Below are 27,463 nucleotides of genomic sequence, written 5' to 3'. Positions count from 1 at the left end.
AGAGATTCAGTTTCCACCCTATAATTTCCTACTCCTTTCTTGATTCTGTTCTCGTACCAACCTTGCCCCACCCCCCCTCCCCAACTTTGCTCTCCTTATTTACTATGGACTGCTCCAGAGAGCCCTGTTTCTACCTTGTTCCACAGTCTTTCCTCCCAACATCTGGACAACCTCTCTCTCTGGTCACCTATTCAACAGTACATTCATCTCTGAAGCTGGTCGAGGGACTCCACACAAATAAAAGCAAATGTTGGGTTTAATGTGGACACTAACTAGGCTGATGAGACATAAAAGCATTTTGAACTGGATTTCTGCTTAACACCTCACTCAACTATACCACTTATTAACTTGCCTGCTTTCTAATTATTGCAGTTATCCATTGAAAACAAGTTCCAAAGCCTATTGATCAGTACAGAATGAAGTAATGACCCTTGTGTTCCATGTGCAGAACAGGAAACCACCATGAATGGACTGTTTCAAATTAAGAGAGTAAGTTTTAGTGAAAAACTTAACCAGGAAGAATATTGTGGTGAGCATTCGGTCCATGATAACAAACGAGAAGAGCTCATTTATCCCAACTGCATTTTCATTGCAACAAGCACGATAACAGAGCACTATGGCTCGGTGAGAAATAACTCACTCAGTGGGGGAGGTGAGTATTATACACCCTGGTTACAGGCAGAGTGTCACACAAACACACAAGCAAACAACGGTATAACCCGAGCTAAAATAAATAAACTTGAACCTTCCACCATAATTCTACTGAACATGCACACCACGAATGCTTTTTAAGATGAGCAATAAGTAGCGCTGGCCACTAGGAATGCTGGGATGTGCTGTCGCCCCCCCCCCCCCCCCCCCCACCAAAGTGCCACAATGTCTTCCAGGTGTATGGGCTACTTGCTGTTTGCTGAAAAAAAACACCAAACAAAAAGAGAAATCATTTCATGCATTCTAGCCATAAGAGCCAGGTGATTTGGTAATAAAATTCTAACATCTCCCTAAAGCAGATTACTTTTAAATTGTTACCAACTGGCCTGGTGGGTAGGTAGATTTTAAGTTATGATTTCCTGGTAGAATGTCTATTAATGAGAGAAGAAACATCTTGTGAAGCTGGTCGCCACAGCCCACAGCAACACCTGGTTCTCTCTCTGAAGCTAACTAACCCTCTTCAAAACCCAACCTTTGGGTGTGTGTGCAAGATTACTCCATTTGCTTTTTTCACTATGTTTTGTCTATTTTCATTTTTTCTCTTTTTTGTATTGCTACTTTATTTGTACCCATGTTTTATGAAAAAATCACTCTATTCTACAGAGTGATTCAAATCCTGATGAAGGATCTCGGTCTGAAACTTTGACTGTTGATTCCTCTCCATATATGCTGCCTAATCTGTTAAGTTCCTACAACATCTTATGTTCATTATTCTATTCATATACAGTGGATTCTGCTTAATCGGGGTAGCTGCTTATATTAAATAACTCTTAAAGAACACAAACTAATAGAGGAAAATGCCTGGATTTCTTTTGCTTATTTGGGACACTATGCCATGTAATTGGGACAGAAATCCCAAACGGTTTCTAACTAGTAGCCAGGGTATGAAATACCAATTATAATGGGGGACAGAAAAGACATGTGAAAAGAGCAATGTTATGATATTGTTGAGGGATTTCAATATGCAGGTAGATTGGGAAAATCGTATTGGTGGTGGATCCCAAGAGCCTTCAAGATGGCTTTTTAGAACAGCTTGTGGTTGAGCCCAGTAGGAAAAAGGCAATTCTGGATTGGGGTTTGAGTAATGAATCAGATTTGATTAGGGATCTTAAAGTAAAGGAACCCTTGGGAGGCAATGATCATAATATGATAGAATTCACCCTGCCATTTGATCCCTCGTCTAGCATATTACCTGAAGTATTATTGTGTCTGTTTCAAAATTTTAGAAAACTAAGCAACTACATCTCACAAAATGGAGGATGTAAAACAGTCCCAGAAAATGGCAGCCCCCATCTATGAGCACATGGCAAGAACAAAGAGAATTGATCTGTCTGCTTCCACTGTCCTTGCACCATGCGAGTTCAACATTTTCTTCCATGTTTTAAATCCACCATGGCCAACAGGAGTTATATGTAGGCTCTTGAATAGTTGCCAGGATGTGGGTTATGAATTACTATGGGAGATGGAAAAGGCATGTAAAAGGGGAAATGTTGCAATAGTCATGGGGATTTCAATATGCAGGTACGTTGTGAAAATCCAGTTGGTACTGGATCCCAAGAGAGGGAATTTGTAAAATGTCTACAAGATGGGACTTTTGTGCAGCTTGTAGTTGAGCTCACCAGGGGAATTGCAATTCTGCTTTGGGTATAATCTAATGACCTAGGTTTGATAAGGAAGCTTAAGGTAAAGGAACCCTTAGGAGGCAGTGATCATAATATGATAGAATTCACCCTGTAGTTTGAGAGCGAGCAGCTAAAGTCAGCATTACAGTGGAGTATAGGGAATTACAGAGGCCTAAGAGAAAAACTTACCAAAATGAATTGGAAGGGGACACTAGCAGGGATGGCAGAACAGCCATGAGTGGAATTTCTGGGGGGAAATTTGGAAGGAGCAGGATAGATACATTCTGAAGATGAAGAAGTATTCCAAGGGGAGGATGAAGCAACTGTGGGTGCCAAAGGAAGTCAAAACAGTATAAAAGGAAAAGAGAGGGTGTTTAATATAGCAAATATTAGTGGAAAGTTAGAGGATTGGGAAGTTTAAAAAAAAATGACAGGTGGCAACTAAAAAGCCATAAAGAGAGAAAAGTTAGCCAAAAACATAAAAAGAGGATACCAATTTTTTTCTTCAAATATATAATGAGAAAAAGAGGGGAGAGAGTATATCAGACTGCTGGAATATGATGCTGGAGAGGTAGTAATGGGGGACAAAGAAATGGCAGATGAACTTAATTAGTATTTTGCTCAATGTTCATTGTGGAAAACACCAGCAGTGTGCCAAGGGACAGAAGTGAGTGTTGATGCTATTACTAACGAGGACATGCTTGGGAACCTGAAATATCTGAATGTAGATACTGTAAAGTCATTTCATACTCCAAGGTTCTGAAAGAAGTAGCTGACGAGATTGTGGAGGCATTAGTATTGATGTTTCAAGAATCACTAGGTTTTGGACTGGTTCTGGAGGACTGGAAAATTGCAACTGTCACTCCACTCTTTAGGAAGGGAGGGAGACAGAAGAAAGGAAATTATAGGCTAGTTAGTCTGAACCTCAGTGGTTTGGAAGGTGATGGAGTCCATTATTAAGGATGCAGTTTCGAGGTACTTGGAGGCACATGATAAAATAGGCCAAAGTCAGCATTGCTTCATTAAGGGGAACTTTGCTTGATGAATCTGTTTGAATTCTTTGTGGAAGTAACAGGCATGGTAGACAAAAGAGAGTCAGTGGATGTTGTTTACTTGGATTTTCATAAGGCCTTTGTATTATACTCCACATGAGGTTGCTTAACAAGATAGGAGCCCATGGTATTACTGGAAAGATACCAGTATGGATAGAGGATTAGCTGATTGGTAGGAGGCAAAGGGTGGGAATAAAGGGGGCACTTTCTGGTTGGCTGCTGGTGAAAAGTGGTGTTCCACAGTGTTCTGTGTTGGGACCACTTCTTTTTACGTTATATATCGGTGATTTGGACAATAGAATTGATGGATTTGTGGCCTAGTTTGTGAATGATACAAAGATGGGTGGACAGGCAGTTAGTGTTGAAGAAGCAGGGAGTCTGCAAAAGGCTCAGACAGACTGGGAGAATGGGAAAAGGAGTAACAGCTGGAATATAGTGTAGAGGAAGTGTATGGTCTTGTATTTTGTAGAAGGAATAAAGGCATAGACTATTTTCTAAATGGGAAGAAAATTCAGAAATCTGAGGTGCAAAGGGACTCGGGAGTCCTTGTGCAGGATTCCCTGAAGGTTAACTTGCAGGTTGAGTCTGTGGTGAGGAAGGTAAATGCAATGTTAACATTTATTTCGAGAGGATGGCGAGGATAAAAACAAGGATATAATGCTGAGGCTTTATAAAATATTATTGAGACCAGAGAAGAGGAGGAATTTCTTTAGCCAGAGGGTAGTGAATCTGTGGTATTCGTTGCCACCAATGGCTGAGGAGGCCAAGTCACTGGGTATATTTAAAAAGGAGTTTGCTAGGTTCTTGATTAGTCTGGGTGTCACAGGTTATGGGGAGTAGGCAGGAGAATGGGATTAAGAGAGTTAATAAATCAGGCGTGATGGAATGGTAGAATAGACTCGATGGGCTGAATGGCCTAATTCTGTTCCTATGTCTTATGAACCAGTCATTAGTTGTACGAGTTTTCTGATCCTGTCCTATTGAAACTACACAAGAAAGACAATAGATGAATGATTCTGCTATTAGTGTATTGTTACATGTGTATCCCTGCCACAATGTACAGTTCAGGACCAATCTGTTTTGTCATTTACCCTACAGGTTAGTTTTATATTCATGGAGCCATCTCTCAACACTGTAACAAAAGCGGTACATTTTGGAACAGACATCAGTAGTGAATATTCAAAGACAATAGATAATAGGTGCAGAAGTAGACCATTCGGCCCTTCGAGCCTGCACCACCATTTTGAGATCATGGCTGATCATCTACTATCAATACCCGGTTCCTGCCTTGTCTCCATATCTCTTGATTCCCCTATCCATAAGATACCTATCTAGCTCCTTCTTGAAAGCATCCAGAGAATTGGCCTCCACTGCCTTCCGAGGCAGTGCATTCCAGACCCCCACAACTCTCTGGGAGAAGAAGTTTTTCCTTAACTCTGTCCTAAATGACCTACCCCTTATTCTCAAACCATGCCCTCTGATACTGGACTCTCCCAGCATCTGGAACGTATTTCCTGCCTCTATCTTGTCCAATCCCTTAATAATCTTATATGTTGCAATCAGATCCCCTCTCAATCTCCTTAATTCCAGCGTGTACAAGCCCAGTCTCTCTAACCTCTCTGCGTAAGACAGTCCGGACATCCCAGGAATTAACCTTGTGAATCTACGCTGCACTTCCTCTACAGCCAGGATGTCCTTCCTTAACCCTGGAGACCAAAACTGTACACAATACTCCAGGTGTGGTCTCACCAGGGCCCTGTACAAATGCAAGAGGATTTCCTTGCTCTTGTACTCAATTCCCTTTGTAATAAAGGCCAACATTCCATTAGCCTTCTTCACTGCCTGTTGCACTTGCTCATTCACCTTCAGTGACTGATGAACAAGGACTCCTAGATCTCTTTGTATTTCTCCCTTACCTAACTTTACACCGTTCAGATGATAATTTGCCTTCCTGTTCTTACTCCCAAAGTGGATAGCCTCACACTTATTCACATTAAACGACATCTGCCAAGTATCTGCCCACTCACCCAGCTGATCCAAGTCACCCTGAATTCTCCTAACATCTTCATCACATGTCACACTGCCACCCAGCTTAGTATCATCAGCAAACTTGCTGATGTTATTCTCAGTGCCTTCATCTAAATCGTTGACGTAAATTGTAAACAGCTGTGGTCCCAATACCGAGCCCTGTGGCACCCCACTAGTCACCACCTGCCATTCCGAGAAACACCCATTCACCGCTACCCTTTGCTTTCTATCTGCCAACCAGTTTTCTATCCATGTCAATGTCTTCCCCCCAATGCCATGAGCTTTGATTTTACCCACCAATCTCCTATGTGGAACCTTATCCAATGCCTTCTGAAAATCGAGGTACACTACATCCACTGGATCTCCCTTGTCTAACTTCCTGATTACATCCTCGAAAAACTCCAATAGATTAGTCAAGCATGATTTACCCTTGGTAAATCCATGCTGGCTCGGCCCAGTCCTATCACTGCTATCTAGATATGCCACTATTTCGTCTTTAATAATGGACTCTAGCATCTTCCCCACTACTGATGTTAGGCTGACAGGTCGATAGTTCTCTGTTTTCTCCCTCCCTCCTTTCTTAAAAAGTGGGATAACATTAGCCATTCTCCAATCCTCAGGAACTGATCCTGAATCTAAGGAACATTGGAAAATGATTACCAATGCATCCGCAATTTCCAGGGCCACCTCCTTTAGTACCCTATGATGCAGACCATCTGGACCTGGGGATTTGTCAGCCTTCAGTCCCATCAGTCTACTCATCACCATTTCCTTCCTAATGTCAATCTGTTTCATTTCCTCTGTTACCCTATGTCCTTGGCCCATCCATACATCTGGGAGATTGCTTGTGTCTTCCTTAGTGAAGACAGATCTAAAGTACTTATTAAATTCTTCTGCCATTTCTCTGTTTCCCATAACAATTTCACCCAATTCATTCTTCAAGGGCCCAACATTGTTCTTAACTATCTTCTTTCTCTTCACATACCTAAAAAAGCTTTTGCTATCCTCCTTTATATTCCTGGCTAGCTTGCGTTCGTACCTCATTTTTTTCTCCCCGTATTGCCTTTTTAGTTAAGTTCTGTTGTTCATGAAAAATTTCCCAATCATCTGTCCTCCCACTCACCTTAGCTCTGTCATACTTCCTTTTTTTTAATGCTATGCAATTTCTGACTTCCTTTGTCAACCACTGTGGCCCCTTTCCCCCCTTTGAATCCTTCCTTCTCCGGGGGATGAACTGATTTTGCACCTTGTGCATTATTCCCAAGAATACCTGCCATTGCTGTTCCACTGTCTTTTCTGCTAGGATATCCGTCCAGTCAACTTTGGCCAGCTCCTCCCTCATGGCTCCATAGTCTCCTTTGTTCAACTGCAACACTGACACCTCCGAGCTGCCCTTATCCTTCTCAAATTGCAGATAAAAACTTATCATATTATGATCACTACCTCCTAATGACTCCTTTAATTCAAGATCGCTTATCAAATCCTGTTCATTACATAACACTAAATCCAGAATAGCCTTGTCCCTGGTCGGCCCTCGTACAAGCTGTTCCAAGAATGCATCCCATAGGCACTCTACAAACTCCCTATCCTGTGGTCCAGCACCAACCTAATTCTCCCAGTTCACCTGCATGTTGAAATCCCCCATAACTACTGCAACATTACCTTTGCCACATGCCAATGTTAACTCACAATTCAACTTGCACCCAATATCCATGCTACTGTTTGGTGGCCTGCAGACAACACCCATTAGGGTCCTTTTGCCCTTACTGTTCCTCAGTTCTATCCACACAAACTCCACTTCTCCTGATCCTATGTCCCCCCTTGCAAAGGACTGAATCTCATTCCTCACCAACAGGGCCACCCCACCCCCTCTGCCCACATTTCTGTCCCTACGATAGCACGTATACCCTTGTACGTTCATTTCCCAGGTCTGATCTCCCTGCAGCCATGTCTCCGTTATCCCAACAACATCATAGTTACCCATTTGCACCTGAGCTTCAAGCTCATCCGTCTTATTTCTGACACTTCGTGCATTCAGATATAGAATTTTTAGCCCATTTCTCCTCTCTCTGTTGGAATCGCTGCCTATTGCGCTTAACCCAGCTCCCTGAACTCCCATCGGGCTATACGCCCCTAGAATTTTGTTGTCCTTCCTAAATTTACTTATTCTTTCTGCACATTTAACTCCATGTTCCGTCAGACCATCCCTCTGTACATGTGTCCTCCTTATCACTTGTCCCGCCTCACCTTTCTGTACTACACACTTAATATTCCGGAACCGTGTAGTCCCCACCTGTCTTTTATTCTTCCTCTCGCTATCCTCCCTCACATTCTGGATCCCCGCCCCCTGCAAATTTAGTTTAAATCCCCCCAAGAAGCACTAGCAAACTTCCCTGCAAGAATGTTAGTACCGCTCCAGTTCAGGTGTAAACCGTCCCTTCGGAACAGATCCCACCTTCCCTGGAACAAAGCCCAATTATCTAAAAACCTGAAGCCCTCCCTCCTGCACCATCCTCTCAGCCATGTATTAATCTGTATAATCTTTCTGTTCCTTGCCTCACTCGCAGGGTTTCTATTAGTTGCAATTTGGTGCCATTATAAATATATAATTCTGTAAGTTTACCTGACAAAATTCCAAATGTTAAAGTTAAGTAGGTGACCATACCAATTGAAACTGTAGTTAATTGTTTATTGTTACCTTTGATTTAAAAAGTATAAAACATTGGGTTAGGAGAATGAGATTCTCTTGGATTCTTAGACTCTCTACTGGCTTTGTGAATAAAGACTTTTATATTTCCCAGTTACAGCTTCTATCTGGCTCAGTTTTAGTCAGGTGCAACAAAGACCTCGACCAATCTCTCCTCCTCTGCTGCTTTTGTATGTTCCTGAAGGGCTTGCTGGATCCATTCCTTCTGCCTCTGCTACTGAGACTTCTAATGCTACTTAAAGAATACACTTGCATCTATGTTCAGTAAGTTGCTAAAACCTGTGGAATAACTTCCATCTCCAATTTAAGACAGAAAGTAGTTCCCCTTTAAGAGGCATTGTTTGATTTTAATCACTGTTAGCTAAATAAATTGAAGCTCACCATTAGATGAAGCCAGACCCTGTGGTGATGGTTCAAGACTGGCTACTGAAGTCTTGCTAGTGAGCAGGAAGTATGAATTTCATGGGTTAATTGCACATGGACATCACAGCACATGCTCTCAGGCTTTGACCAATTTAGCTTCTTGAATGTACTAGCTGGCAGCCACGACAGGATGAATGGATTGCTGAATCACCTGGGGCACTCCAAGGGTTAATTACTTATGCCAATTGTGAAAGCTTTCTTTATTAAGAGGATGAATTAACTAATTTAAAAATAGAGCTAAGGATTAGATATTGGAGGCACATTAAATATAAATTTCAAGGCACTCTAATTTTGCTTTAATTATTCTCTCCATGAGATTGATAAAATATAGCTATGTCTGAAAACATAAGAAAGGACTAACTGGGGAGTTACTACTACAGTCATCCTCAAGAAACACCACATCCAAAAATATTTTTAAAAATCTCATATAATTCTGAATCTCATATAGTTCTTTGTAATTTTGTAGTATGATAAACTTAGACCCAAAAATTTTGGCTTGGGTAGAATGTTAATTGTAAATAAAGTACTACATGGAACTTGTCACATTGTTTAATTTGGGAGGAAAAATAAAAAAGAAGCATTCTATCTCAGTAGTGAGAGATAGCCTGAGATGCCGGGGGACCTGGTGAGCTTGCATGTGATTTGTAAATGGCTAGCAATGAGGTACAACAAGCAATTATGAAGGCTAACAAAACGTTATTGTTTACTATGAGGAGGTTTGAATACAAATGCAGTGAGTTTATGTTTTGGATATTTAGAGCAATGATGTAACCTTATCTATGTATAGTATTGGGATCTATGAGGAAGCACGTTAATGCATGGGAAATAGTTCAGAGAAACTTTATTAGACGGATAGCTGTAATGGGCAGGTTAGCTTATCAGGGAAGTTTGGACGAGGTTTGTAAACTCGAGTTGAGAGTTGTGAGAGGGATGATTGAACACGTATCTTAAATAGTGCTGTCAGGGTGGATGTAAAGAGAGGACATATGCTCCTACGGGAGAATTTAAAATTAGATGTTCCCATTTTTTTTTCAAAAAGATCACCCATTCAAGACAAGCTGAGTTGAATGTTTTCTTTTCTCAAATGGATATGAATCTTTGGAATTCTCTTCCTCAAAGAGCAATGGAAGCGACATGTATGAATATTTTAAGACAGAGGTAGATACAGATAAACAAGGAGGGAAAACATTCCATGCCATTGGGAAGGGTCTTGGGGAGTGGAGGCACTGGTGAACATAAGCATATCAGTCATGATCTTTTTTAACGTTGGAGCAGTTTGAAGAGGATGAATTGCCGGCTCTTGTATATCTACGTCTGTATGAACCACTGCTGTCTGTGTGGTGACAGTATTTGAACAAAACTGGAACAGTGAATATTAAGTGACATGCAATTGTCACAGCTAGCTGCAGTCTGTTTCCTCTTGACTGAATGTTAGATGTATATGGAAGAATATTTTGAGTAATGAACTATTGGAATTTTCAAACTGATGACATGCTTGCTCTAAAATGTTCACAATCAACGACATTAATATTTGGGCAGGTGGCTTGTCTGGGGGTGAGTTCCCAGTGAGTAACTATCCCCTTGACCAACAAACGACCCAGGTCAGGCAGCAGACAATCTCAGGGAAGTAGGTCTATCCTATTAGTATTTCAGTGATTCTTTATCATAGTTAGCAACCATAGTATGTCAGTTTAACTTCCTTTTTAAAGAAATTCTGCACAGCAAAGACCATCTAGCTCACATGCATAAGGCAGCAGTGTTGTTGACTAATCGTGGTTATCAAATTTCCAAGTAAAATTAGAAAGAAACCATTGGAGGCGTATTGATTGTTTTTGTTCTCTGATGCAATAATATAATGATATGCACAGTATATACTGTTTTGTAAATCAGGTATCCTGGCTTTATATGTTACTGTACTATTATTTTAAGATTAGTGTAACTGCTTTTATCTAAGAAGCTGTGTCAAATTAGCAACATTTTATGCATAGTGCTTGAAGTTTATTGTGAAATCTTTATAATTGCCACAATAAAGATGTGTCTCCTTGATGCTTCAAGTCCATGTGAGTTTATACTGACCTCGAGTACAGTTACAAAAAGGACTGAGTACATTACAAAGCTGTTCAGATTTAAAGAATCTGGAGTCCCTAAATATACTGTGCAGCCCATTTATCTTTCTAGAAAATGTTTATAAGTGAGCTACCCCTAAGACCTTCTAAAAGTGTATTTCATATGTGATCTTTTTCAAAGGAAGCAGCCACAGAGGATATAATGTGAAATCAAAGGTCCAGGTTGATAAAGGTCCTTTACCATTGAGGACCACTCTGTATATTCTCTGTGGGTGAAACCATTGAGGAGAATGTTGAAATAATGCAGTAGAAATGTTTTAAAAGCAAAACTAAACATTCTTTGTACTGTGCAGCATCTGGGTAGAGGAATGATGCAACTATGAGCTGAATAATTAATACAGGAAGTTTCAACAAAATGATTTGGAGCAGGGTGGGAGTTGATATTTATGATAATGTAATTCATACTTTAGAATAATCTTGTCTTAGGAATTTTGTCTTGGCACATGAGTACCACATCAAAGCCATGAACATGCGCAGTGCGAGCTATAGGACTGCAGATATTTGTACAGCTTTGAATACTTGTGGTTAGCAGCTGAGTGGGTGCTGGCATTTGGTAAGCCATAATGTTTGTCAATTTTAACCTCGTAATTATCAAGCTAACAAGTGATTTTTTTTTTCTGGTCTTTGGATTTGGCGTGTTAAGTAAAGCCCAGATATATTATCTGTTCTGGTGGTTCACACAGGACTATCGCTGATACATGACTGAAACTACTTCACTGAATTGAGTAGAAATATTAACCTAATTGGATCTGTGTAGGATGATTACATTTAGCATCTTATGAAGCCCTATATATTGTACATATCAGTTAATAGCCACCATAATAATTATTTCTGTATAAAGGGGATATTTGTTCAGACGTAAATTAATTTTCCACACATCTGACCATGCTTGTTTAATGAGAGTGATTGGATATATGGAATTTTATTCGCTGTAACTGTGCTTCTTAAATGCATCTGTCATAATTTTCACAAGCAGTAGGCAGTAACTATTGAAATTCTAGGCAATGTAGGCATTTATTATGAATGCATTCATGTGTCACTTTTCCTTACTAAAATTCTCAATGCAGACTGCTGACATCGGACTTCCTTCCTCTGTAAAAATTAAAGGAATAAAATCCAAAGCGCTCCTGTCATTTCATACACATTTGTTGACGTACACGTTTGCCTGGTTCCTGGGGTGACAGGTCCTGTGTATGAGGAGAGTTGTGGTGGGCTGGGGGGTGGTTCGCTGTGTGGAGTGACGGGAAGTGACAGAGACCTAGGCAGTTCTACAGGTATGATGTTCAGAGTGAATGGAAAATTCAGAACCTGAAGTCTTTCCCTCAGGTAAAGAGGGTATGCCATTTACAAATGAGACCAAGAGAAATTTCTTCACTTAGAGAACAGTGAACATGTAGAATTTTCTATGCAGTAGGCCATGTAGATTAAGTCCTTGAATACTATACTCAAGAGTGAGGTAGATGTGTTTCTTAATGTCAAGGGGAATTGAGAAGTATGGAAAGAAGGTGAGTCATAGTTTCTATAGTGTGAAATCAGAGCTGAATGCTGAAGCAGACTTATAGGGCTGAATGTCCTATTCTGGTTCCTATTTTCTATGTATCCATGTTTCCACCTGGACCCTAGAGACTGTGTTTATTTCTTCACTTATGGATCCAGCCTCAGGTGTTCTATTTGGCCATTCTCTGTTAGATATGAATGGTGAATTGATTTATTATTGTCACATATACCAAGGTATAGTGAAAAACTTGCTTGCATACTGTCCATGCTGACAGATTCATTACAGCAGTGCATAAAGGTAAAAGTGCAGAGTAAAGCTTTGCAGTACAGAGAAGGTACAATAGTAATGTGCAAGGTCACAAGAAAAGTGAATTGTGAGGTCAAGAGTCCATCTCACTGTATGTGGGAACCATTCAATAGTGGGGTAGAAGTTGTCCTTGAGCTTGGTGGTACATGTTTTCAGGGTTTTGTATCTTCTGCCTGATGCCAGGAGGCAGAAGAGAGAACGTACAGGGTGGAGGGGATCTTTGATTACGCTGGCTGCTTTACTGAGGTAGTGAGGGATGTAGATAGATTCCATGGAAGGGAGTAGGTTTCTGTGATGTGTGAGCTGTGTCTACAACTCTCAAATGAAAAGTTCTAATTGGATGGAGGTGGTCTGATAGTTTCAACCACTGCAGTAAAGCGAAAGACTCAATTTCTCTAGGGAAAATGGATCAATATTAAATGATAACATTTTACACAAACTTTGAGTACTTCACTTGAATAATTGCGATAGAATTACTTCAATTACATTCTGAGCTGTGATGTTGAAGCTTTAAAATATATTTCCTCAATAACAGCAGGTAAACTGTGTGCACGTAATCCTATTATTACCTGTGTGTAGTTAATCAGCAGGCAACTGGTTCTCATTAATGAGGTCTGGACTGCTCTATTCCTATTTAGAAGAATTATAGATGTTATATGCTGCTTTCTACTCAGAGCAGAAGTCACTGGTATAGTTAGTGGGTTTGTGCTGTTAGTAAATACAATGCAGATTTGGCTGTTTAATATACGGCAGAAATGAGGCACATTCTTTTGTAGAGGAACCATATTATGACTCATTTAATCCTGAGCACTCTCACAACCCTTGTTCATTAAATGTTTGGATGTTCATGCTAATTACCTGACTGCGGGATTTTGGTCTGTCACTCAGCTCATGATTTTTCTCTGGGTTTGCTTATATCCTGTTGCTCTTTATAATCTTGTTCTCTTCATATCTGATTACTCATTTTCAGTTTTGAAGAAGGATCTGCACCTAAACACTTTCTATTGATTGGGAGTAAGGTCATTGTAATGTTTTGAATACTCTCTATGTAATTCAACTGGCTTTTCCAAAAAAGCAATGTCAGAGATGTTCCGGAACATGTATAAGCACTACAAGAGGTAGGGGTGGGCCTTTGACGGCTGTCAAAATCCATCAGAGGAATTGTATGGCCACTACTTGTTATGTCCTTCCCTTATAACCCTGCTTCAGTTCAGAGTATCTACTTGACTCTTATGCAAAGGAGCAGGTCAACGTTTTGGATTGAGACTCTTCGTCAGGACTGACGAAGGGTCCTGACGAAGGGTCTCGGCCTGAAACGTTGACTGCTCGTTTCCACGGATGCTGCCTGGCCTGCTGAGTTCCTCCTGCGTGTTTGTACGTGTTGATTTGATCCCAGTATCTGCAGTGTACTTTGTGTTGACTCTCATGCAACCTGGTCTGGAGAATTTGACCTTTCTAAGATACTTGTGCTTCCAACAATAATAGGTGGAAAGGTTACTTGTAAGGAAGTAATTTCAAAAATAAATATCATGTGGTTAAGACTGTGAGCAAAATGTAACAAATTTCTTATAAAGAGAATTGTGCAAAGTTAGCTACTTTGGAAGGAATAATGATGAAACAAAATATTTTTAAATAGTTTGCAAGTTTTAAATAGTAGTGTTCAGAAGGACTGGCACAGATCTCCTTATGCAAAAAAGTTAGCAAACACGTACAGCAAAGAATTAAGAAATCAAATGATGCATTGAGACACAAAAGACTGCGGATGCTGGAAACCTGAAGTAACACACAGAAGATCTGCAGTAACTCAACAGGTGAGACAGTCTCTATGGAGGAAAACAAAGAGCTGATGTTTCATGTTGAGATCTTTCAGCAGGACTGGAAAGAAAGTGGGGAGATAGCCAGGCAAAAAAGGAGTGAGAAGAGCTGGCAGAGCAGATGGGTAGGAAGGAGAGTGGATGAAGGATATTGGGAAATTATAGGTGGACATGACTAACGGCTGAAGGAGACTTTTATTGTAAGGGGTATTTTATATATACAAGTCAGGATGTGTGGCTACAAAGGCATTGGATTTTGATTAAGATCAGAGCTGAAGTATTGAATGAAATGTTGGTTTGAAAGGAAGGTATATTTACCTTGTAGATATTGGGGAAAAAACGTAAATTTTGGGATGAGGGGCTATCTTATGAGGAAGGTCTAATCAGAATAAGCCTTTCCTCTGTAAAGTTTAGACAATTGATTTGTGATCTCACTGAAAATTATGACAATCTGCAGGAACTTGACAGGGTTTACCCTTGTGGGGATGGGATCTGGACTCTCATTTTGGGTTGAAGAGTTGATTAATTTGAAATGAAATAAAGAGGACTGTCTGAAAGTTCAGAATCTTCAGACATCTCTATTCCAGAGGGTATTGAGTAAATAAATATATTTAAGACAGAGATGGGCAGATGGATGTTTGGATTAGGGAAATTAAGTGTTATGTGGATTGGGGGAATTGGGCAAGAAGATAGAGTTCAGGTCAAGGTCAGTGAGTCATGATTTTGTGAAATGGTGGAGCAGTCTTAAAGGACTGAAGCCTACTCCTGCTCCTATTTCTGACATCCTTATGTTTTTATGTTCTTCTGGGGCCATATTTCAAACTTTGGAATAATAATATTTCAAATACTGGAATTTCTGCTGATTTTTGCCATTATAAGCACATGGACTTGCCTTTCTAAATAGCAGCAACTACAGGTCATCTTAGTAATCTTTTTAGTCACAGCAGTGAAGTTGTGTTCCTCGCCGAAGAGTCAGCAATGTAAACAGTTCTATCCTTACTGTATTGGACAGTCAAAAATTGTCATTGAATTGATACTCTGGCAGTTTATTTGAAAACGTAAGTGTTATCATCTATTACAACTAAAATGATAACAAAATTAAAAAATTTGATTCTGTAGTATTAAAATGATCAAAGAATAACAAAAGCTTTACCAGCAGAAATGTTCTCTGTCTTGATATGACATCTGATTTCAATGATGTTGCCTTTAGACAATACTATCTTGCTGTACAAGATGTTCTCTGGAATTTCTTTTAAATTTCTTTTTGGGAGATTTAAGTATATTTTGAATCATATTTTCAAAACCTGAGTTAGAATAAGTATGTGATACCAACCAGAGAAATCCCAGTGGCAATTACTGGCAATCGCTGGTAATCAGGGTCTTGGCCCAAAATGTCGACAGTGCTTCTCCCTATAGATGCTGCCTGGCCTGCTGTGTTCCACCAGCATTTTGTGTGTGTTGCTTGAAATCCCATAGTAATGTTGCATTTGTATCACTATCTGTTGACTAGATTATATAATGAAGGTAATGCACCTATATCTTTGTGGTCACCAGTGTTAGATCGTTTGAAACCATATTTGAAAGGTGTAATTAGAGCTCCTTATAGCCAATAAACTTATATGTGTATGGATTAAGGATCACTTCTATTTTGCAAACCCTAAAAGTGCATTTTGACCAAAAATTTACACCTCTGCATTTAGTGGTGAACCACTGGCATTTACCAACGTGACAATCAGCAACACTGGGAAGTTTGTGTGAAAATACTGAAGTTGTGGTTAACTGTTCATGATTGTGTTTTTCTGATTGTTCTCCTGAAATGGATTCTCCAAAGACGTTGTTCATATGAACTATATTGAGGGAGTACAAATTTGTGGAATTGCCGTATGCTTATCAGGAATCTGCTCTGCCAGCAGTCAGTGGAAGGAAGTAGCTGTGAAGAACAAAGATGACTCTTGATTAACTTTGAATTAAACATTGTTTGAGTTTATTTAAGTGTCGTTACATGTTTTAATAATTTTCATTGTTTTAAATAATTCTTGATTGTTTGAGTGTTTAATGTCAGAAACATTCAAATATTTGGACAGTTGTCTAAGTGAGAGGGTATGGCTTGGCCTAGTTGACAGCATTTTGAACTACATTGTAGTGGGATCTTGTCCTGGAGCCCTCCAAACCCTCCTCATGTGAATGTGATTCTATTAGAAACCAGAATTCCCTGTTGCAATGCAGGGCTTTGCCTAAGGTTACCTCTGGACCGCAAGATGAAATATGAACTTCTTTTAGAGGTTGGTGTGGGTGGCTCGGTGCCAACTACTATTTCTGGGACATGGTTTTCAGTTCAATTTTATCATAGGATACATTTTCAAAAATCCATATATCATGGACGTATAGAGTTGTATGCCATATGAAAGGCCCTTGGGCTCAAATGTGCATGCTGGCCTTCTTGCCCACATACAGGCCATAAATGATTACAGTCTTTTCTCAAATTTGACTCCTGAAGGTCAGAAAGGATGAATGCCTGTTAAGCATCAACATAGGCTCTGTGATAAATTCTTTAAGTCAGATGGTCATTAATGTAAACCTGACTTGAGAATACAAAACTGTAGATGCTGAGAATCTTGCAACAGAAGCAGTAATGCCGGAGGAACTGAAGTAGTAAAGCAGCATCTGTGGACAGTTTGGTCAGAATAAGATAAGAGCCCATGGAATAATGGGAAAGTTACATACGTGGATAGGGCGTTGGTTGATTGGCAGGAAACAGAGAGTGGGAATTAAGGGATCCCATTCTGGTTGGCTGCTGGTTACCAGTGGTGTTTCACAGGGTTTTTGTGTTGGGGCCGTTTCTTTTTACGTTGCATATCAATGATTTGGATTATGGAATAGATGGCTTTGTGGCTAAGTTTGCTGATGATATAAAGATAGGTGGAGGGGCCGGTAGTGCTGAGGAAACAGAGAGTCTACAGAGAGACTTGGATAGATTGGGGGAATGGGCAAAGAAGTGGCAAATGAAATACAATGTTGGAAAGTGTATGGTCATGCACTTTGGTAGAAGAAATAAACGGGCAGACTATTATTTAAATGTGGAGCAAATTCAAAGTTCTCAGATGCAACGGGACTTGGGAGTCCTCGTGCAGGATACCTTTAAGGTTAACCTCCAGGTTGAGTCGGTGGTGAAGAAGGCGAATGCAATGTTGGCGTTCATTTCTAGAGGAATAGAGTATAGGAGCAGGGATGTGATGTTGAGGCTCTATAAGGCACTGGTAAGACCTCACTTGGAATACTGTGTGCAGTTTTGGGCTCCTTATTTAAGAAAGGATGTGCTGACATTGGAGAGGGTTCAGAGAAGATTCACTAGAAATATTCTGGGAATGAGAGGATTAACATATGTGGAGCGTTTGACCACTCTTGGACTGTACTCCTTGGAGTTTAGAAGAATGAGGGGGGACATCATAGAAACATTTTGAATGTTGAAAGGCATGGACAGAGTGGATGTGGTAAAGTTGTTTCCCATGGTGGGGGAGTCTAGTATGAGAGGACATGACTTGAGGATTCAGAACAGAGATGCAAAAAAATTTTTTTAGCCAGAGGGTGGTGAATCTATGGAATTTGTTGCCATGGGCGGCAGTGGAGGCCAAGTCAATGGGTGTGTTTAAGGCAGAGATTGATAGGTATCTGAGTAGTCAGGGCATTAAAGGTTATGATGAGAAGGTGGGGGAATGGGACTAGAGGGGAGATTGGATCAGCTCATGATGAAATGGCGGGGCAGACTCGATGGGCAGAATGGCTGACTTCTGTTCCTATGTCTTATGGTCTTATGGGATCCTTCCCCTGAACTGGGGGGGGGGGGGAATGGAGGGTTTACAGTTTTCAAAGCAGAAAGGGGAGGGGTGTGAGAGCTTGGACAATGAAGAAATATTGGATTGAGGGAGAGAATAGTAGGACTTTACTTGACCAAACCAAATGCTTGGCTTTTTCTGGTAAATAGGAACCTTTCCTCTGGGTTTATTGCCTGACAGCCTTCTCCTCGGGACTCCATCACACAAAGTTTTCTAGAAATGCTGCTATGTTCAGCACAGCGCTACAGATAACTTGCAAGATCACATTAGCGTCGTTCATAAAAAGATGTTGGGGAGAATCTACTGAGCCTGTGCCCAACCCACCAGCTGATCTACACAACACACGGCACAGTACTACACACCTACAAATTAGGATGCCTGACTTCCCTTGATGAATGCGACTCCTGTTCAATCAGACGGATTTCCTCAAAGCCATACCCTGCATTTCCCACTATCTACTGCTTCTGGGTCCATGCTTAGATAAATCTGTTCTCATATATCCAAAATATCAGATAAAATATAACAAATCATCTGCAGAATGGAAATTGGAAAAGACACTGGGTATTGGGGAAAATTCAAATTTCTACAAAATAAAAAAATAATGTCATGTAAATAGCTTAGCATTCATGTCAAGACTCCGGGTGGCTTATCTGTAAACCCCTTACTGATTCAACCCAGGTTCATGGGAAAGAGTTAAATCAACTTTTAGTGGCAGTGTTTAATGACTGCTGAGTGTTAAGCCAATCTAATTTTCAAGTCATTCCGGCTGCTAGAGTTTAAAAAAAATGCAGATGAAGGTGAAAATTAAGTGGTACCTGAAGCTTTAGCAGGTCAATGTGCTGAAGGTATGGCACACCTTTGTCTGGATGGCTTGACGGACTGATACTGTCTGATGAAAGAGATTGCCTTCCTGCAAGCTTGATTAAAATGCACAGAATTCAAAAGATAAAACTGTAGATGTTATTAAATATGAGAAACCTTATAGCAAAAAAATTAAAGCAGTCGCTTCTTTCTATTTTGACTGTCAATTATCTTCTCTCATTTTTAGCTTCTCACTTTCTGCTCTTGAAGAAAATAACTTGCGTTGAGAACGAAGCAAGTATTTTTCAATGTGTTCCATTTGCTCAGAGTGTAGAGTAAGAACACATAGATTTCAGGGCAAGCAGAGGAACGCTTTTGGTAAGCGTTCTGCGCAAGGCTGAATTGAATGTGCACACCACTCGAGTGTGGTATGTGATAGACCGAGCTGGCAAAACAATCAGAAGAATTGGCTTACCCCACACTGGCAGTTCAATGTGTCCATTCTGGGGTAGACTGATCGACTGTGTCAGAATGCTATTTCAACAGCAGACTGGCTGAAGCTGAAAGCTGGTGTTTGCACAACTACTCTTTAACCCCTGCCACCTATATGTGTGTGAATTCCTGGCAGCCTTTTCAGATGAAGCTCCCTTTCCCTGCTCAAGTGAAGTGACCAGCCTCAGACTGCTTCTACTGGGCTTACTGTATGGCACAGTATGTCCCCCAACTTGGTACTGATTGGAACTAAGAAGGGAAGCTCACCAAGTTTGCCATGGCGATGAGTTCTGTGGAATCCAGCTGCTCTCTTTCAGTCTGTATTCAAGATGGTATGCTAAGGTTAAAGGGAATTTTACTCAGCATATACTGTGTATTGTTTTTAATCTGGGGCTGTTCAATGCCGACCCTGAATGCCTGTGTTCAGGCACTTAACGGTGGTGAAGTGGAAGGTGTTCTTGGTTTATATTGTGTATTGTGTGCATAAACAAATGTAGTATTCCTTTTCATAACTCCACTTCACTACTGCATAAAGTGGGGTTAATCTACTTCCAGATTAACGTTGTTGGCAATCTTAATAAACATTGAAACTGGGATGAGAGTGAAATAAAATTTAGAATGTGAGAAAAAGAAAACAAAAGCATTGCAGCAATAGCCATGAATTAAAATAATTAATCAATATTATTGTATAGGCTCACTGTGAGGTTTATTCAATAAAAGAGTCTTGAATACAACTAAACCTATCTTCTCTTCTAACACTTGCTAGTGAACCAGTTGCGTATTTCCAATATTTACTATTCAAATAAAAGTTTCCCGGTATTTATAATGAAGCATTAAACTTGACCCAGATTTTTTGCTGTTATTAAAACTGTACACAGATCAGGCCATATTCTCTCCGCATGCATCAACATATTTTTCATTGTTTCCTCATGTATTTCTGCATCCATTGTGTAAGCTTGGGCTTCATTTAGGTACATATATATGTAGGTCAGAGGAGGACCATTTACTCTTGATATTTTGTACTTAATCTCACATTTAGCAGCATGCTTTGTCATAAGTGGTGGGTCTTGACAGTGACACAGGATTTAATCCACTGACAGAGGCACTGGAAAAGCGAAAGAGTGTTCTGTTAGAGAGCAGACTTCCTGGTAATCTCCATCTTGCTTGTAACTCCCATAAATATCTGTCATTGTGATCAAATTGTGCGCAGGGCTAATTTCAATATTGAATTCTCTACAGTAATAGTGCACAATTTGCATAAGTCATTGTATGTTTATGTCCTTGAATGTGTACCTGCTTCTACTGGAGGGGAAACCGAGTCCCATCATATTGTGCTGACATTGTGGTAAGAAGTGGTTTATTTTCAGTGAGTGGGACTGTGATTGATTGTGGAGTGGAACTTGCTGAGTTCAACAATTGATCATGCACTCAACCCCATGAGTTTAAATAAGACAAGTTTTTACTGCAGCACCAGCACAATGCTTTATCCCTTCAACTTGATTGTGCCATTATTGACATCACGGGGAGTTGTTGACACCCGCAAAGACCAGGATAATGATGGCAGTAATCAGCGGTTGTAACTATGTTGTTCTCCCTAGGTGTTCCTTCCAGAATTCTATGTAGAAATCACTTCACCAGAAGAAGATAAGGCACACAAATTATTTTCCTACGGTAAGCTCTGATCAAGACATTCAAACAAACATTTATGCTGCAACACTTATCGATGTTCCCTATAAAACTTGTGTTTGGATATATAATTGCTTTATCAATATCCCAGGGTAATGCTGTTTTACCCTCTAAGTCTGGTTAAAACATTTGCTGTATAAACAGAAAGATACAGGGCAAAGTGTCTACCTGATTTAAAGCACCCGCATGTTACTTTCTCAAATTGGAAACATGTTTAAGCTTTCAGTAAAGTGATGTTGCAACTGTGAAAATAAGATTTGGTATTTGTTTTATCATTGAGCACTGGAGAAGCTAAGGGCTACTTGCTTGCACCCTTAACTGAAGGAAAATGCAAAACGCCAAATCCCCATCCCAGGTTAATCATAAAGAGGGCGATCAAACAAAATAGTGCACCATAGCTTCGTGCCAATATCTGGTTTTTGCCCATGAATACTGTACTGTATAGCCAATATTATAATAAAGGGATTTATGTTGTAGTAACACGTCATTGCATGCACTATTAGGTGCATATTGATCTGTACGTGTGTGCCAAGTTCGGACCCTACCAGTAAAGAACCATGAAACTTCATTCACAACGCCAGCGTTTTTAATTAATAACATAGTTGTGTAAACAAGTCACATACACAACAAATTGGCGATGAGAATTATGAACCTACATCTTATCGGAATGCCGTGTTTTAGTTGATAATGACACTGGGAGGAGAAGAAAGAGAAGAGAGATGAAAAGGAGCGACACACGCTTCTAGATGGAGTGCACTCGTGGCGCTAGCAAAAAGGACACGTGAGTCAAGTGGAATGTGCTGTAACTGCAAGGAGCTATCTAAAAAGAAAACAAGGCAAAAGGGGCTAAATTAACATAACAAAGATGGCGATGATTGGAACCATTACAGCATTTGATAGTAGCATTGAAAACTGGGTAACTTAAACGTTTCAGATCAGACGTTACCCAGGGAGGCAGAGAAGACCTCCCCAGAGACTTAAGCTCTAAATGGGTCTTAGACCAAAAGTTTAAAAAAAAAGAAAAAGAAGGCTTGTCATAATTTGATATTATTAAGCTACCTTGTTATAATTTGTATACAAATAGTAGGTGTTTGTATGTTAAGGGTAAACATATTTGTTTAGCATAGTGCCTCAGTTAAAAAAACTGTTGATACACTATTAAAATAAAAGGGGAGGAGTGTACTGTATAGCCTACATTATAATAAGGGACTACTTTATGTTGTAGTAACATGTTGCATGCGCTATTAGGCGCGTATTGATCTATGTGTGTGTGCCAAGTTCAGACTCTACCAGTAAAGAACCATGAAAATTAGTTCCCGTCTCTAGCGTTTTCATTAATAAGATAGTTGTGTAAACAGGCCACATACATAACAAATACGTACCCCAGATTAATTTGTGAAGACTATTGATGTGAGAAAGACAAAGTTTAGAAAAGGTCAGGTTATAATGCCCAAATTGACAGTTATATAAAATAAACATAACTGGTTTAATCAGCAGAGCTAGATGTCAATTTAGTTCATCTCTATTTCTTTGTCGGACTGCGCTCTACATCTTCTGCCACCAGTCTATGGGAATAGGTGCAGGACTGGTGGAAGGGGATTCCTGCAGCCCATTTCCTTCCATGACTGGCTGGAAGGAGATGCACATGGAAGGAAACGAGGGGAACATAAACGCCTCATTTGCCCTAAAGCCTGAACTAGAACGTAGTGCTATCACAAGGCTTCCCAAAGCAACTCAGTACTGAAGTGGTGGGTTAAAGTGAACAGCTTGGAAAATAGTATCTACTGACCTGTTCTTCACAGAGCTATTTCTTTATACTGGTTAATCCTCATGGGAACGAGGGTGTGGTAGTAAGTTTGGCTGGGTTCTAAACAAAATGGATCATAACAAATAATCAATGACATGAACGGAAACAAAAATCACGGTCAACCATCCAGTCATTGGTCAACAGTGAATCAGCTGGCTAGCATGTGAAGCAAACAGACACAAAATAAAATAATGTATTATGATACCTGCTTCAGAATGTACAATATTAACATCATCTCTATATTCCTTCCAAGACTAAAAGCTATCACGTAAAGCGTGAAAAAGTCTTGGGCACCCTAGATTTTTAAAATATGGTTTCAGATGGTATGGACTCTGCAGGGCCCTGATCTCAACATCACCAAGGATTACCTGGAGAGACAGTACACGCAAGACAGCCTGCAAAACTCTGACAACTTCTCCGAGATGCTTGGAACAACCTACCAGCCGATTTTCTTATAAAACTGCAGGACAGTGTACCTAAGAGCATTGATGCAGTATTAAAGACAAAGGGTGGTCACACCAACTATTGATTTGATTTAGTTTTTTTTTACTGTTTACTGCTCTTTATAGTAATTCTTTATATATTTAGAAACTTTTCAATTCATTATTTTTAAAAGCATTTTCACTTTACAGATATTTTTTACATGTGCCTGTGACTTTTGCACAGTACCGTGAGAAGACAACAAAATGAGAATTCGCTCCATGTAACATGTAACAGAATGTTTAGGGTATTCAACCAGTATTTGGCTCCAATCACATCAGAAAACTAATTCAGTTAAAAGTCTGAGTGCATATACATGCCCGGTTATAAGTTGAATTTGTTTTTATCAATGTCCCAAATTAAAGTTACTCCTTCATTGTAAAACAATTGCTGTGTAAATGGATCTTATGAAGCTGTGGGCTTGCTCTAATTTAAAGCATCGACTGCTTTGTGGTTTGTATATATTACATTTCTTTTCAAGATGGAAAAACTGTTTAAAATCTAAATTGTCATTGCTATTACCCTCAAGCAAGTATTACCATCCTTTTTAACAGACTAGCCATTATTTTCCTAAACCACACTGTGATACAGTGTTGCTGTTTACGACTATTGAAACTCCCACTCCATATATCACCTGCCATAAAACACTTCAAACAGCTGCTAGTAAATGCTGCACAGCAGTTTAGCCAGCAGATGAGCGAATCATGTTAGACCATGCTGTGGTTAATGAGAATGAAAATGTGGTTAGCTCTTTTATTCCCTCAATGTTTATTTGTAGGGCTGTTGTTGCAAGATGATGGTGTAATATTCTTCTGCGGAATTACGAGACAATACATTGTGTACTAACTGCACTGTGCAGCGGAAGCACTTTGAATTTAGTGATAAGTTCATAGAGCATGTTGTTGGCTTTTGATAGATATGAAAACAGTGATTAAGTAACGCAAAGAAAATCACTGAAACCTGGGGCACAGCCAGTTGCCTTTATTATTTGACTGCAGCCAGAATGCTGCATTCTGTTGGGCTTTCTGGCTTTAAGGTACGAGTTCAACAGTAACTTTAAACATTTTTCTGAACTGAAATTATGGGTATTTTTGGAACTGCAAATGCTATGAATTAAATTAAACCATTTGCAATTGCACATAATATCTTCATGAAATCACTCATACAGAATATGTAGGCTTATTTACAACACACAGCAGGCAAGCTATTCCCATTTTGAAATGTGACTATCTGTGAAACTGTTACAGTATTGTTGTGAAGCAGCCACTCGTCCCTGCCCAATAGGATTCCAATATGAAATGCAGAGGGAACAGCATGTTCCATGTACACTACACCAGACCCTGTTTCCAAGGGAAAAGCAACTCCAGTTTTCAAACGGTTGCCTGCAACTGCTTCTGTATCACTTGCTGAGCTGTATCAGGCTTCTGGCAGAACGTGTCGTGGCGTAGGCAACTTGCTACCAGGCCTTGCACACTTGGAAAAACCACAAGACTTGACTTCAATGCTCTCCACTGAAAGGCTTTGAACTTGCCTTTTTTGAAAATGGCAGTACAAGATACCATAAGCTCGTTAGCTTTTCTTCCTCTTCTGTGTGTTTATTCTCTTAGTTGGTAAATCTGTGTTTTTGAACGCTGGGAAATCAAGTCTTTTCCAGTGATCACAAGGAAATCTGCAGATGCTGGAAATTCAAACAACACACACAAAATGCTGGTGGAACACAGCAGGTCAGGCAGCATCTATAAGGAGAAGCACTGTCGATTTTTAGGGCCAAGACCCTTCTTTAGGACGGAGTCCTGATGTGCAACATCACTTTTCCAGTTATGTTGCACAATGCCAGTATTCTTATACAACGATCCACTGCCAGTGATCTTATCCAATGAAACCATCACAGTCCACTCTTTTCCATGTAATGGCATGGAAATATCTGCTTTCAGCTGAATAAATACCCATATATTTTGAACTGTACCACGTGTGATGAGAACAGGAAGCAACGGACTTGTTGACGGATTATTGGTGGTGCTACAGAGAGAGCATGGCAAAGTACTGGTCTGCGCTTTGGTGAAATTCGCCATGCTTCTCATAAAATCAAAATACATGAAGTTGTTTCTCTACAAGTACAGAGCCTTGATGATTGCTTGTGCCCTGATTAGCAGCAAGCTGAAAGCTATAGCAAGGTCCAACAGCAGCCACCTGATATGATCCCAAGGCTAGGGAGTTGTGAGTTGCTGTAACCTTAACCTTTACGGAGACAGCAGCCCTGGCATAAGATTATGACGGCATGCACCCTTCTCGGTATTACAGCCTTGGGAAAAACTTGAACCTGCAAACATTTTCCTCATCGGAGTGGTCCATCTACAATCTGAGTCCCTCAGGATGGCAGCGGGTGTTTGTACATGAGCATTCTGTGCTTCCTGACCATGTGCTCTTGACCCTCCCTGAGTGGCCTGTGTTGCCTAGCCCACCTCTGTCTGAAATGAGTGACCTTTTACTTTTAAACAGCGACTGCTGGTTCTCAACTCTTCCACTACAGCAAACACCCTCTTGGGGTCTGATGTGTTTCAGTAAACTTCTCTCTCCCTTTTCTAAACTCCAGCAGATACCAGGAGCCATTCCGGGTATTAGTTTAGTAAAGCTTCTCTGACTTGCTTTCAAGTTGTTAGCCTCTTCCTTAAATAAAGGAGCCAAATCTTAATGAAATATTCCAGACGTGATCTCACTCATGTCCTATACACAGCCTCCTCACTACTGCATGCAACGTCCCCCACAAAGTGTACCATTCTGTTAGCTTTCCAGATTCTTTGCTTCACCTGCATATCAGTTTCTTTGTGGATCATGTACCAGAAACATTTTCTGGGACACTGAGCACCAGTTTGTGTCAGAAATGGTTGAAGTCTGTGCATCAGGCATCAATTTCAGACATCCAGGCACTCAGAGTACACTTCTAACAGGTGTTACAACAGGAATGAAAAGTGACAGGTCAATAAAAAAACTGTACCATGATGTCGTCAATTGATTTCTTAATTATCAAGTTCACAAAGTGATAAATGATGGTGACGTTTGATCGGCAGATTATATATCTGAAGTGATCCTCTTTAAGACAATTTGCATATGGTGCAATGATGAATTTTACACAAATCTGCAATATAAGAGTAAGTTTTAACCGGCCTATAAAATAAATGCTTGTTAACCTTTTATATTCTAGGTTTCGGCCCTACCAGGTCAAAGGAATGTTGGCTTTTTTTTTAAAGGGGAGGGTGAGGAGGTTGAAGTGTGGTTTCTTTTGCTCTCTCACTGTAACTTTGGAAGAACAACTGACCAACATTTTCTGAACACGGGTGAAATTCTCTTTGGAGCAGTGAAGTCATGAAGAAATTCCTGGTATTTACGACAATCATTGTTTACGGAGGTGATGGGGGGGGGGGCAATGAAAAGATTTAAGTTTATGTTCTTTTAGAAGAAAGTGGTTTGTGTTGCTTTGCCAATAAAAGATAAGATATGGTTTGGTCATATTTCTAATTCAATATAAATTTTAAAAGGGGAGGAGACTTAATGATCATCATGGTGACATCAAAACACTTGTAGCATTTTATTCTTTAATGAAAAGGGTTTATTTTTCATGAGTCCTTCAAGTTTCAGCACCATCCTCAGTTATGGGCTCTCCATTTTTCATGAACAACCTGCAGGTTATTTTCATACACTGTTGACTCTGCTCTGACAGCGAATTATTCCAGCTCTGCTCACATACTCCAGCAGTGAAACATCAGTATTGAAGTGTTGGTATTTGAGTAATATGTTCCTTTCTGACATTATAACAGGCCCAACAATGATGTACTCTACAAAAAAAACACATCAACCTTTCTCTTTTTAATTTCATAAGTATTCTTCCCATTTTTTAATTTTTTGTTTGTTTAAGAAAACCGAGGTCAGAAGCCATTTCTGATGTGTGCTGTTATTATTTTTTTGATATCTCATATTAACCTTGATTCTTTTGGCTAAATGTATACATACAAAGTTACCTTATTCAACTCAATCATAGGGAAATGACGACAGCAAACTTAATTCCCTAAATAAGGGTTG

General features: G+C 40.0%; 1 long non-coding RNA gene across 2 annotated transcripts in view; it reads left to right on the top strand.

The window, feature by feature from the left end:
• The window catches only part of LOC140730002 (uncharacterized), a 194,263-nt gene that overhangs the window by 35,857 nt on the left and 130,943 nt on the right, over positions 1-27,463 (top strand). Inside the window, exon 1 of one of the 2 annotated variants that reach the window (XR_012099472.1) lies at positions 11,152-11,222. The exons of the other annotated variant lie outside the window; for it this stretch is intronic. This is a non-coding gene — a long non-coding RNA (uncharacterized lncRNA). Of the gene's footprint in view, positions 1-11,151; positions 11,223-27,463 lie in introns of those variants that run through there. 2 annotated transcript variants of the gene reach the window in all.

The sequence above is a fragment of the Hemitrygon akajei genome, chromosome 7 (genome assembly GCF_048418815.1).
Source record: "Hemitrygon akajei chromosome 7, sHemAka1.3, whole genome shotgun sequence".
In the NCBI taxonomy this organism is placed as follows: Eukaryota; Metazoa; Chordata; class Chondrichthyes; order Myliobatiformes; family Dasyatidae; genus Hemitrygon; species Hemitrygon akajei.
This window is presented reverse-complemented; position numbering and strand designations above follow the sequence as displayed.